Here is a 9,936-nt window from a genome sequence, read left to right as displayed (position 1 = left end):
CACACTGCTTTGCTTTATCTTGGCCAGGTCGCAGTGGTAAACGAGAACTTGTTCTCAACTGGCCTACCTGATTAAATAAAATAGGCCTACTGATGGCCAATATTGATATTTAACATATAAATAGGAGACAGAAAGTCGGAAGACCAATTTCAAGTAGCTAGGCATACAGTACCAGTCGCAAGTTTGGACACCTACACATTCAAGGGTTGATCTTTTTTCACAATTTTCTACACTGTAGAATAAAAGTGACGACATCCACTATGAAGTAACACATTTTAAATCATCCAACAAAAGGTTAAACAAATCTAAATATACACTGCTCAAAAAAATAAAGGGAACACTTAAACAACACAATGTAACTCCAAGTCAATCACACTTCTGTGAAATCAAACTGTCCACTTAGGAAGCAACACCGATTGACAATACATTTCACATGCTGTTGTGCAAATGGAATAGACAACAGTTGGAAATTATAGGCAATTAGCAAGACACCCCCAATAAAGGAGTGGTTCTGCAGGTGGGGACCACAGACCACTTCTCAGTTCCTATGCTTCCTGGCTGATGTTTTGGTCACTTTTGAATGCTGGCGGTGCTTTCACTCTAGTGGTAGCATGAGACGGAGTATACAACCCACACAAGTGGCTCAGGTAGTGCAGCTCATCCAGGATGGCACATCAATACGAGCTGTGGCAAGAAGGTTTGCTGTGTCTGTCAGCGTAGTATCCAGAGCATGGAGGCGCTACCAGGAGACAGGCCAGTACATCAGGAGACGTGGAGGAGGCCGTAGGAGGGCAACAACCCAGCAGCAGGACCGCCTCCTCCACCTTTGTGCAAGGAGGAGCAGGAGGAGCACTGCCAGAGCCCTGCAAAATGACCTCCAGCAGGCCACAAATGTGCATGTGTCTGCTCAAACGGTCAGAAACAGACTCCATGAGGGTGGTATGAGGGCCCAACGTCCACAGGTGGGGGTTGTGCTTACAGCCCAACACCGTGCAGGACGTTTGGCATTTGCCAGAGAACACCAAGATTGGCAAATTCGCCACTGGCGCCCTGTGCTCTTCACAGATGAAAGCAGGTTCACACTGGGCACATGTGACAGACGTGACTGTCTGGAGACGCCGTGGAGAACGTTCTGCTGCCTGCAACATCCTCCAGCATGACCGGTTTGGCGGTGGGTCAGTCATGGTGTGGGGTGACATTTCTTTGGGGGGCCGCACAGACCTCCATGTGCTCGCCAGAGGTAGCCTGACTGCCATTAGGTACCGAGATGAGATCCTCAGACCCCTTGTGAGACCATATGCTGGTGCAGTTGGCCCTGGGTTCCTCCTAATGCAAGACAATGCTAGACCTCATGTGGCTGGAGTGTGTCAGCAGTTCCTGCAAGAGGAAGGCATTGATGCTATGGACTGGCCCGCCCGTTCCCCAGACCTGAATCCAATTGAGCACATCTGGGATATCATGTCTCGCTCCATCCACCAACACCACATTGCACCACAGACTGTCCAGGAGTTGGCGGATGCTTTAGTCCAGGTCTGGGAGGAAATCCCTCAGGAGCCCATCCGCCACCTCATCAGGAGCATGCCCAGGCGTTGTAGGGAGGTCATACAGGCACGTGGAGGCCACACACACTACTGAGCCTCATTTTGACTTGTTTTAAGGACATTGCATCAAATTTGGATCAGCCTGTAGTGTGGTTTTCCACTTTAATTTTGACTGTGACTCCAAATCCAGACTTCCATGAGTTGATAAATTTGATTTCCATTGATATTTTTTGTGTGATTTTGTTGTCAGCACATTCAACTATGTAAAGAAAGTATTTAATAAGAATATTTCCTTCACCGTTTGGTGAGCTTTGCGCACTCAAACCCAGATTAGTCCGTCAGACTGCATGATGGTGAAACGTGATTCATCACTCCAGAAAATGCATTCCAATGGCTGTGATATTGCGCTTGGTGATCTTAGGCTTGTGTGCGGCTGCTCGACCATGGAAACCCATTTCATGAAGCTCCCAATGAACAGTTCTTGTGTTGACATTTCTTCCAGGGACAGTTTAGAATTTGGTAGTTAATGTCACAAACGAGGACAGATTTTTATACCTTTCAGCACTCGGTGGTCCCGTTTGGTGAGCTTGTGTGGCCTACCACTTTGTAGCTGAGCCGTTGTTGCTCCTAGACGTTTCCAGTTCACAATAACAGCCATTAGTTGATCCGGGCAGTTCCAGCAGGGCAGAAATTTGATGAACTGACTTGTTGGAAAGGTTGCAACCTATGACGGTGCCATGTTGAAAGTCACTGAGCTCTTCAGTAAGGCCATTCTACTGCCAATGTTTGTCTATGGAGATTGCTTGGCTGTGCTCAATTTTATACACCGTCAGCAATGGGTGTGGCTGAAATAGCCGAATCAACTAATTTGAAGGGGTGTTCCATATACTTTGGCAACGTAGTGTTTAATATGGTGGTGGTCAGAATACAGCGTATCTGTGGCGACGGCTTCATTTAGTCCAGCTCCACCCAAAATAAATAGCATGCTATTCTCACGCTTAAGGTCAGAATGTGCATAAAGGGAAGTACATTCCATTTACATGTGCATAACTCAGATCGGAATCACAGCCATGGTGCAGACAAACTGTCCAAATCCTCTGTTAAACATTTTAAACAAACCATCAATGCTAGGCAGGGTAACTGTAGCAGGCATGTTGGTCTGAAATCAATTTGTGGGGGATTTAGAGGCCTCCTGTGAGTGTATTGAGTTGGCAGACTGGTCAACCATTTCCTGCCCAGGGTGAGTTAAAGGAAATTAAACAGGCAGGAAGCCAGTGCTATGGTAACGCTGTTGTATGCCAACAGTGCTGTAGTCCTATTGCATCCTCTGAAGGATATTTTAGGGACTACAGTGAACCATGTAGTCTTCTACATTGACCAACTCAAAAGTACTTTTTTAAACAAATGTTTAAACTAATTTCGTAACCAGAAGTTGATATTAAACACTTTTTAAAAACCTGTTTAAGGCACACTGATATGAAAAACATAAATGTACTTCAAATTCACATTTATTGATTTAATTCATGAGTAAAAATAATATGGCTATAAATTAGTGGTTCCTCATTCCCTAGCACTGAAGTTCAGCCTTCACACTGCTAATTGATGATTCCCTGAGTATTAACTCTGTCCAAACTATGCAAAACCAATCACAATGTTGATCACAAAATAAAAGACTGCAGACGAGCGACGCTATTGGTGTTGCTGGGGTAAAGCAAGACCACTAGCATCGGCCCACAGCCTCTCTGTCCTCTATACAGTATTCCCACTGCTCTCAGGATGGTGGCCTGAGCCCCTGCTGCCATCCCCACCTGTCTGTGGAACAGGTAGCGCTCACGTCCATTAACCTGGTACACCTCCAGCCTCTCCTCTGCCTGGGGGTCCTCCAGAACACCATCCCACCTCAGGCTCTCCTTGGCCTGAGCACGGAGCTCTGGATAATGTTGTGGGGGTGCTTTGCTGCAGGAGGGACTGGTGCACTTCACAAAATGGATGGCATCATGAGGTAGTACAATTATGTGGATATGTAGACGCAAAATCTCAAGACCTCAGTCAGGAAGTTAAAGCTTGGTCTGCCAAATGGACAATGACCCCAAGATGGCTTAAAGACAAAGTCAAGGTATTGGAGTAGCCATCAAAGCCCTGACCTCAATCCCATAAATTTGTGGGCAGAACTGAAAAAGTATGTGTGACACAAGGAGGCCTACAAACCTGACTCAGTTACACCAGCTCTGTCAGGAGGAATGGCCCAAAATTTATCCAACTTATTGTGGAAGGCTACCCTAAATGTTTGACCCAAGTTAAACAATTTAAAGGCAATGCTACTGAATATTAATTGAGTGTATGTCAGCTTCTGACCCACTGGGAATGTAAAAGAAATGAAAGCTGAAATAAATACTTCAGTATTCTGACATGTATCTTTTCACATTCTTAAAGAGAGATGATCCTAACTGACCTTTTAGATGGGGAATTTTTACTTGGCTTAAATGTCAGGAACTGTGACACGAAGTTTAAATGTATTTGGCTAAGGTGTATGTACACTATACAGTTGACGTTTGTGAACACCCCTTCAAATTAGTGGATTTGGCTATTTCAGCCACCTGTTGCTGACGGGTGTATAAAATCGAGCACAAAGCCATGCAATCGCCATAGACAAACATTGGCAGTAGTTGGCCTTACTGAAGAGCTCAGTGACGGACCGGGACACTGTCATAGAATGTGAACTTTCCAACAGGTCAGTTTGGCAAATTTCTTCCCTGCTAGAGCTACCCCGGTCAACTGTACAGTTGATCCTCAAAGTTGCGGTACACCCTGCGTGCTGCTACATTTTGTGGCACATCATTTCATTCTCAGCCACTTCTGTTATTGCTAGTTTGACCACCAGAGGGCAACTTTGAGAAGCATTTTGTAGTCGCTGGTAATGTCAATACGGAATACTAACTTTTTTTTGAATAACTAGTATATTGGATTGATTTTATTTAATTTAGTTTCCATTCAGACCGTTTCGCTCTCGGTGCGTACACTGGACATTCTAGTCTTTAAAAAAAAAAAGTTTGGCCCTACAACCCCAGTCAATCACCCAAGCTAATGTTGGCTAGCTACTTCCAGCCACAAATTAAACCACTCTGGTTTATTGCGCTCAGTGCTAGTAAATGATGCTCAACCTAAGGGAGGTTTATGAGTCAAAGGTGAAGGTGATTAGCTCACTAAAGAACTCTGAAGCCAAAGATGTTTGGGCTGGACTCTACCTTTCTTAACTACAAAGAGTCACTCATTGGCCGCATTACTAAGGTCACCAACACATCTATTGGTCTCGGGGTGTTTCCAAGGGTATGGAAGTCGACCATAATAACGGCCATCTTTAAATCAGGCGACCCTGCTAACGTGAGTAACTACAGGCCCATTAGTATACTACCTGTGGTGTCAAAGGTTGTTGAAAAGTATGCAGCAGAACAACTGATTGCCCACCTCAACAACAGCCCCTTCACATTACACTCCATGCAGTTTGGCTTCAGAGCGAAACACTCCACAGAAAAGGCCAACTGCTTTCTTCTGGAAAATGAAGTCCAAGATGGACAAAGGGGGCGTTGTTGGGGCTGTGTTTCTGGACCTAAGGGAGGCTTTTGATACTGTTAACCATGAGATTCTCATCACAATTGTCCAAGTTCAACTTTTCCCCTGATGCCTTGAGATGGATGAAATCATATCTTGACGGCAGAACTGTGTCAGAGTGAGCAATGAGCTGTCGCCCACTCTTAGCTACGATGTGGGCGTGCCCCAAGGGTCAATACTGGGGCCCCTCCTGTTCAGCCTGTACATGAATGATTTGCCTTCTGTCTGTACTGGGTTTGAAGTTCAAATGTATGCAGATGATACAGTGATTATATATGTGCATGCAAACAACAAGCTGCACAAGAACTCACTACTGTAATGGTCCAGGTTACAAAGTGACTCATGTTTGCATCTCAATGTGAAACTGTTTGCATGTTCTTCAGAGGGAAACAGATGCCAATGTATCAGGGGAGAAGCTCCAGATGGTATCTGATTTTAAGTACCTTGGCATTATACTTGATTCCAACCTCTCTTTTAAAAAGCATGTGAAAAAGGTAATTCAAATAACAATTCAACCGAGCTTATTTCCGATTTATACGAAGTTGTTTGACTACAGAGGAAGCAAAACTTTACTTCAAATCTGATTCTCCCTCACTTAACATACTACTTGACTAGTTGGGCCCAAGCTTGCTGTACAACATTAAGACCTATTTAGTCTGTCTACAAACAGGCTTTCAAAGTGCTTGATAGGAAGCCCAATAGCCATAATCAGTGTTACATCCTCAGAAAGCATGAGCTTCCTGAGTTGGGATAATCTTGTGCAATACACTGACGCATGTCTTGTATTCAAGATCCTAAATGGCCTGGCTCCCCTTCCACTCAGTATTTTTGTTAAATATAAAACCCAAACATATGGCAGCAGATCCACAAGGTCTGCCATGAGAGGTGACTGTATAGTTCCCTTGAGGAAAAACACATTTAGTAAATCCGTCTTCTCTGTGAGAGCTTCCCATGTCTGGAATACACTGCCATCAGACACACAACTGCACCACATATCACACTTTCACAAAATGCTTGAAGACATGGCTAAAGGTAAATCAGATTTGTGAACATGGTCCCTAGCTGTGTGTTGCCACTTTCCATGGCTGTCTGTAGATTGTGAGGTGTGGAAACACTTTGTTGCTTTTATGAATTTGTCTTGCTGCTTTTTGTTCTATGTTGCTAGTCCTATATATATTGTCTATATTGTAATTGTTTTTAATAACCTGCCCAGGGACTGCGGTTAAAATAGCCGGCTGGCTAAAACCGGCACTTTTACTGAAACGTTGATTAATGTGCACTGTCTCTGATAAAATAAACAACTCAACCCTGACCATTTTACTCGCCCTAGCAGAGCTGGTAAGGCAGTTTTCGTGTTAACCAGCGCATTGGTGACTAATGGGTTAAAATACATTTTGAAATCTGTTATTCAATTAGTGTACCCACACTGCTCGTGCGCGCCAACGAGCGTCTCATAGCACTCACTTCCGTCATCATGAAGTGCTTTGAGAGACTAGTCAAGGACCATATCACCTCCACCCTACCTGACACCCTAGACCCACTCCAATTTGCTTACCGCCCAAATAGGTCCACAGACGACGCAACCACACTGCACACTGCCCTAACTGATCTGGACAAGAAGAATACCTATGTGAGAATGCTGTTCATTGAATACAGCTCAGCATTTAACACCATAGTACCCTCCAAACTCGTCATCAAGCTCGAGACCCTGGGTCTCGACCCCACCCTGTACAACTAGGTACTGGACTTCCCGACGGGCTACTCTCAGGTGGTGAGGGTAGGTAACATCTCCACCCCGCTGATCCTCAACACTGGGGCCCCACAAGGGTGCGTTCTGAGCCCTCTCCTGTACTCCCTGTTCACCCACGACTGCATGGCCATGCACGCCTCCAACTCAATCATCAAGTTTGCGGACGACACTACAGTGGTAGGCTTGATTACCAACAACGACGAGACGGCCTACAGGGAGGAGGTGAGGGCCCTCTGAGTGTGGTGTCAGGAAAATAACCTCACACTCAACGTCAACAAAACAAAGGAGATGATTGTGGACTTCAGGAAACAGCAGAGGGAGCACCCCCCTATCCACATCGACGGGACAGTAGTGGAGAGGGTAGTAAGTTTTAAGTTCCTCGGCGTACACATCACGGACAAACTGAATTGGTCCACCCACAGAGAAAGCATCATGAAGAAGGCGCAGCAGCATCTCTTAAACCTCAGGAGGCTGAAGAAATTCAGCTTGTCACCAAAAGCACTCACAAACTTCTACAGATGCACAATCGAGAGCATCCTGTCTGGCTATTTCACCGCCTGGTACGGCAACTGCTCCGCCCACAACCGTAAGGCTCTCCAGAGGGTAGTGAGGTCTGCACAACGCATCACCGGGGGCAAACTACCTGCCCTCCAGGACACCTACACCACCCGATGTCACAGGAAGGCCATAAAGATCATCAAGGACAACAACCACCCAAGCCACTGCCTGTTCACCCCGCTATCATCCAGAAGGCGAGGTCGGTACAGGTGCATCAAAGCAGGGACCGAGAGACTGAATAACAGCTTCTATCTCAAGGCCATCAGACTGTTAAACAGCCACCACTAACATTGAGTGGCTGCTGCCAACACACAGACTCAACTCCAGCCACTTTAATAATGGGAATTGATGGAAAAATATATCACTAGCCACTTTAAACAATGGTACTTAATATAATGTTTACATACCCTACATTAGTCATATATGTATATATTGTACTCTATCATCTACTGCATCTTGCCTATACTGTTCTGTACCATCATTCATTCATATATCTTTATGTACATATTCTTTATCCCTTTACACTTGTGTGTGTATAAGGTAGTAGTTTTGGAATTGTTAGGTTAGATTACTCGTTGGTTATTATTGCATTGTCGGAACTAGAAGCACAAGCATTTCGCTACACTCGCATTAACATCTGCTAACCATGTGTATGTGACAAATAAAATTTGATTTGAAGTCCTGCCTCTCCCATCTCCTGATTGGTTTATAGAAGCAGGTACCCACGTGCCATCTCCTCATTGGTTATACCCACGTGGGTGATTGAGTGACGAACTGTGTTGCCGGTCGGTGTAGTAATACTATGAAAGTTTAGATGCCAATCGCCATATACAGTGCCTTGCGAAAGTATTCGGCCCCCTTGAACTTTGCGACCTTTTGCCACATTTCAGGCTTCAAACATAAAGATATAAAACTGTATTTTTTTGTGAAGAATCAACAACAAGTGGGACACAATCATGAAGTGGAACGACATTTATTGGATATTTCAAACTTTTTTAACAAATCAAAAACTGAAAAATTGGGCGTGCAAAATTATTCTGCCCCCTTAAGTTAATACTTTGTAGCGCCCCCTTTTGCTGCGATTACAGCTGTAAGTCGCTTGGGGTATGTCTCTATCAGTTTTGCACATCGAGAGACTGACATTTTTTCCCATTCCTCCTTGCAAAACAGCTCGAGCTCAGTGAGGTTGGATGGAGTGCATTTGTGAACAGCAGTTTTCAGTTCTTTCCACAGATTCTCGATTGGATTCAGGTCTGGACTTTGACTTGGCCATTCTAACACCCGGATATGTTTATTTTTCAACCATTCCATTGTAGATTTTGCTTTATGTTTTGGATCATTGTCTTGTTGGAAGACAAATCTCCGTCCCAGTCTCAGGTCTTTTGCAGACTCCATCAGGTTTTCTTCCAGAATGGTCCTGTATTTGGCTCCATCCATCTTCCCATCAATTTTAACCATCTTCCCTGTCCCTGCTGAAGAAAAGCAGGCCCAAACCATGATGCTGCCACCACCATGTTTGACAGTGGGGATGGTGTGTTCTAGGTGATGAGCTGTGTTGCTTTTACGCCAAACATAACGTTTTGCATTGTTGCCAAAAAGTTCAATTTTGGTTTCATCTGACCAGAGCACCTTCTTCCACATGTTTGGTGTGTCTCCCAGGTGGCTTGTGGCAAACTTTAAACGACACTTTTTATGGATATCTTTAAGAAATGGCTTTCTTCTTGCCACTCTTCCATAAAGGCCAGATTTGTGCAATATACGACTGATTGTTGTCCTATGGACAGAGTCTCCCACCTCAGCTGTAGATCTCTGCAGTTCATCCAGAGTGATCATGGGCCTCTTGGCTGCATCTCTGATCAGTCTTCTCCTTGTATGAGCTGAAAGTTTAGAGGGACGGCCAGGTCTTGGTAGATTTTCAGTGGTCTGATACTCCTTCCATTTCAATATTATCGCTTGCACAGTGCTCCTTGGGATGTTTAAAGCTTGGGAAATCTTTTTGTATCCAAACTTCTTTAAACTTCTTCACAACAGTATCTCGGACCTGCCTGGTGTTCCTTGTTCTTCATGATGCTCTCTGCGCTTTTAACGGACCTCTGAGACTATCACAGTGCAGGTGCATTTATACGGAGACTTGATTACACACAGGTGGATTGTATTTATCATCATTAGTCATTTAGGTCAACATTGGATCATTCAGAGATCCTCACTGAACTTCTGGAGAGAGTTTGCTGCACTGAAAGTAAAGGGGCTGAATAATTTTGCACGCCCAATTTTTCAGTTTTTGATTTGTTAAAAAAGTTTGAAATATCCAATAATTGTCGTTCCACTTCATGATTGTGTCCCACTTGTTGTTGATTCTTCACAAAAAAATACAGTTTTATATCTTTATGTTTGAAGCCTGAAATGTGGCAAAAGGTTGCAAAGTTCAAGGGGTCCGAATACTTTCGCAAGGCACTGTAAGTTCAAAGAAGAAAAGAC

Source organism: Oncorhynchus kisutch, linkage group LG22 (genome assembly GCF_002021735.2).
Source record: "Oncorhynchus kisutch isolate 150728-3 linkage group LG22, Okis_V2, whole genome shotgun sequence".
NCBI lineage: Eukaryota > Metazoa > Chordata > Actinopteri > Salmoniformes > Salmonidae > Oncorhynchus > Oncorhynchus kisutch.
This window is presented reverse-complemented; position numbering follows the sequence as displayed.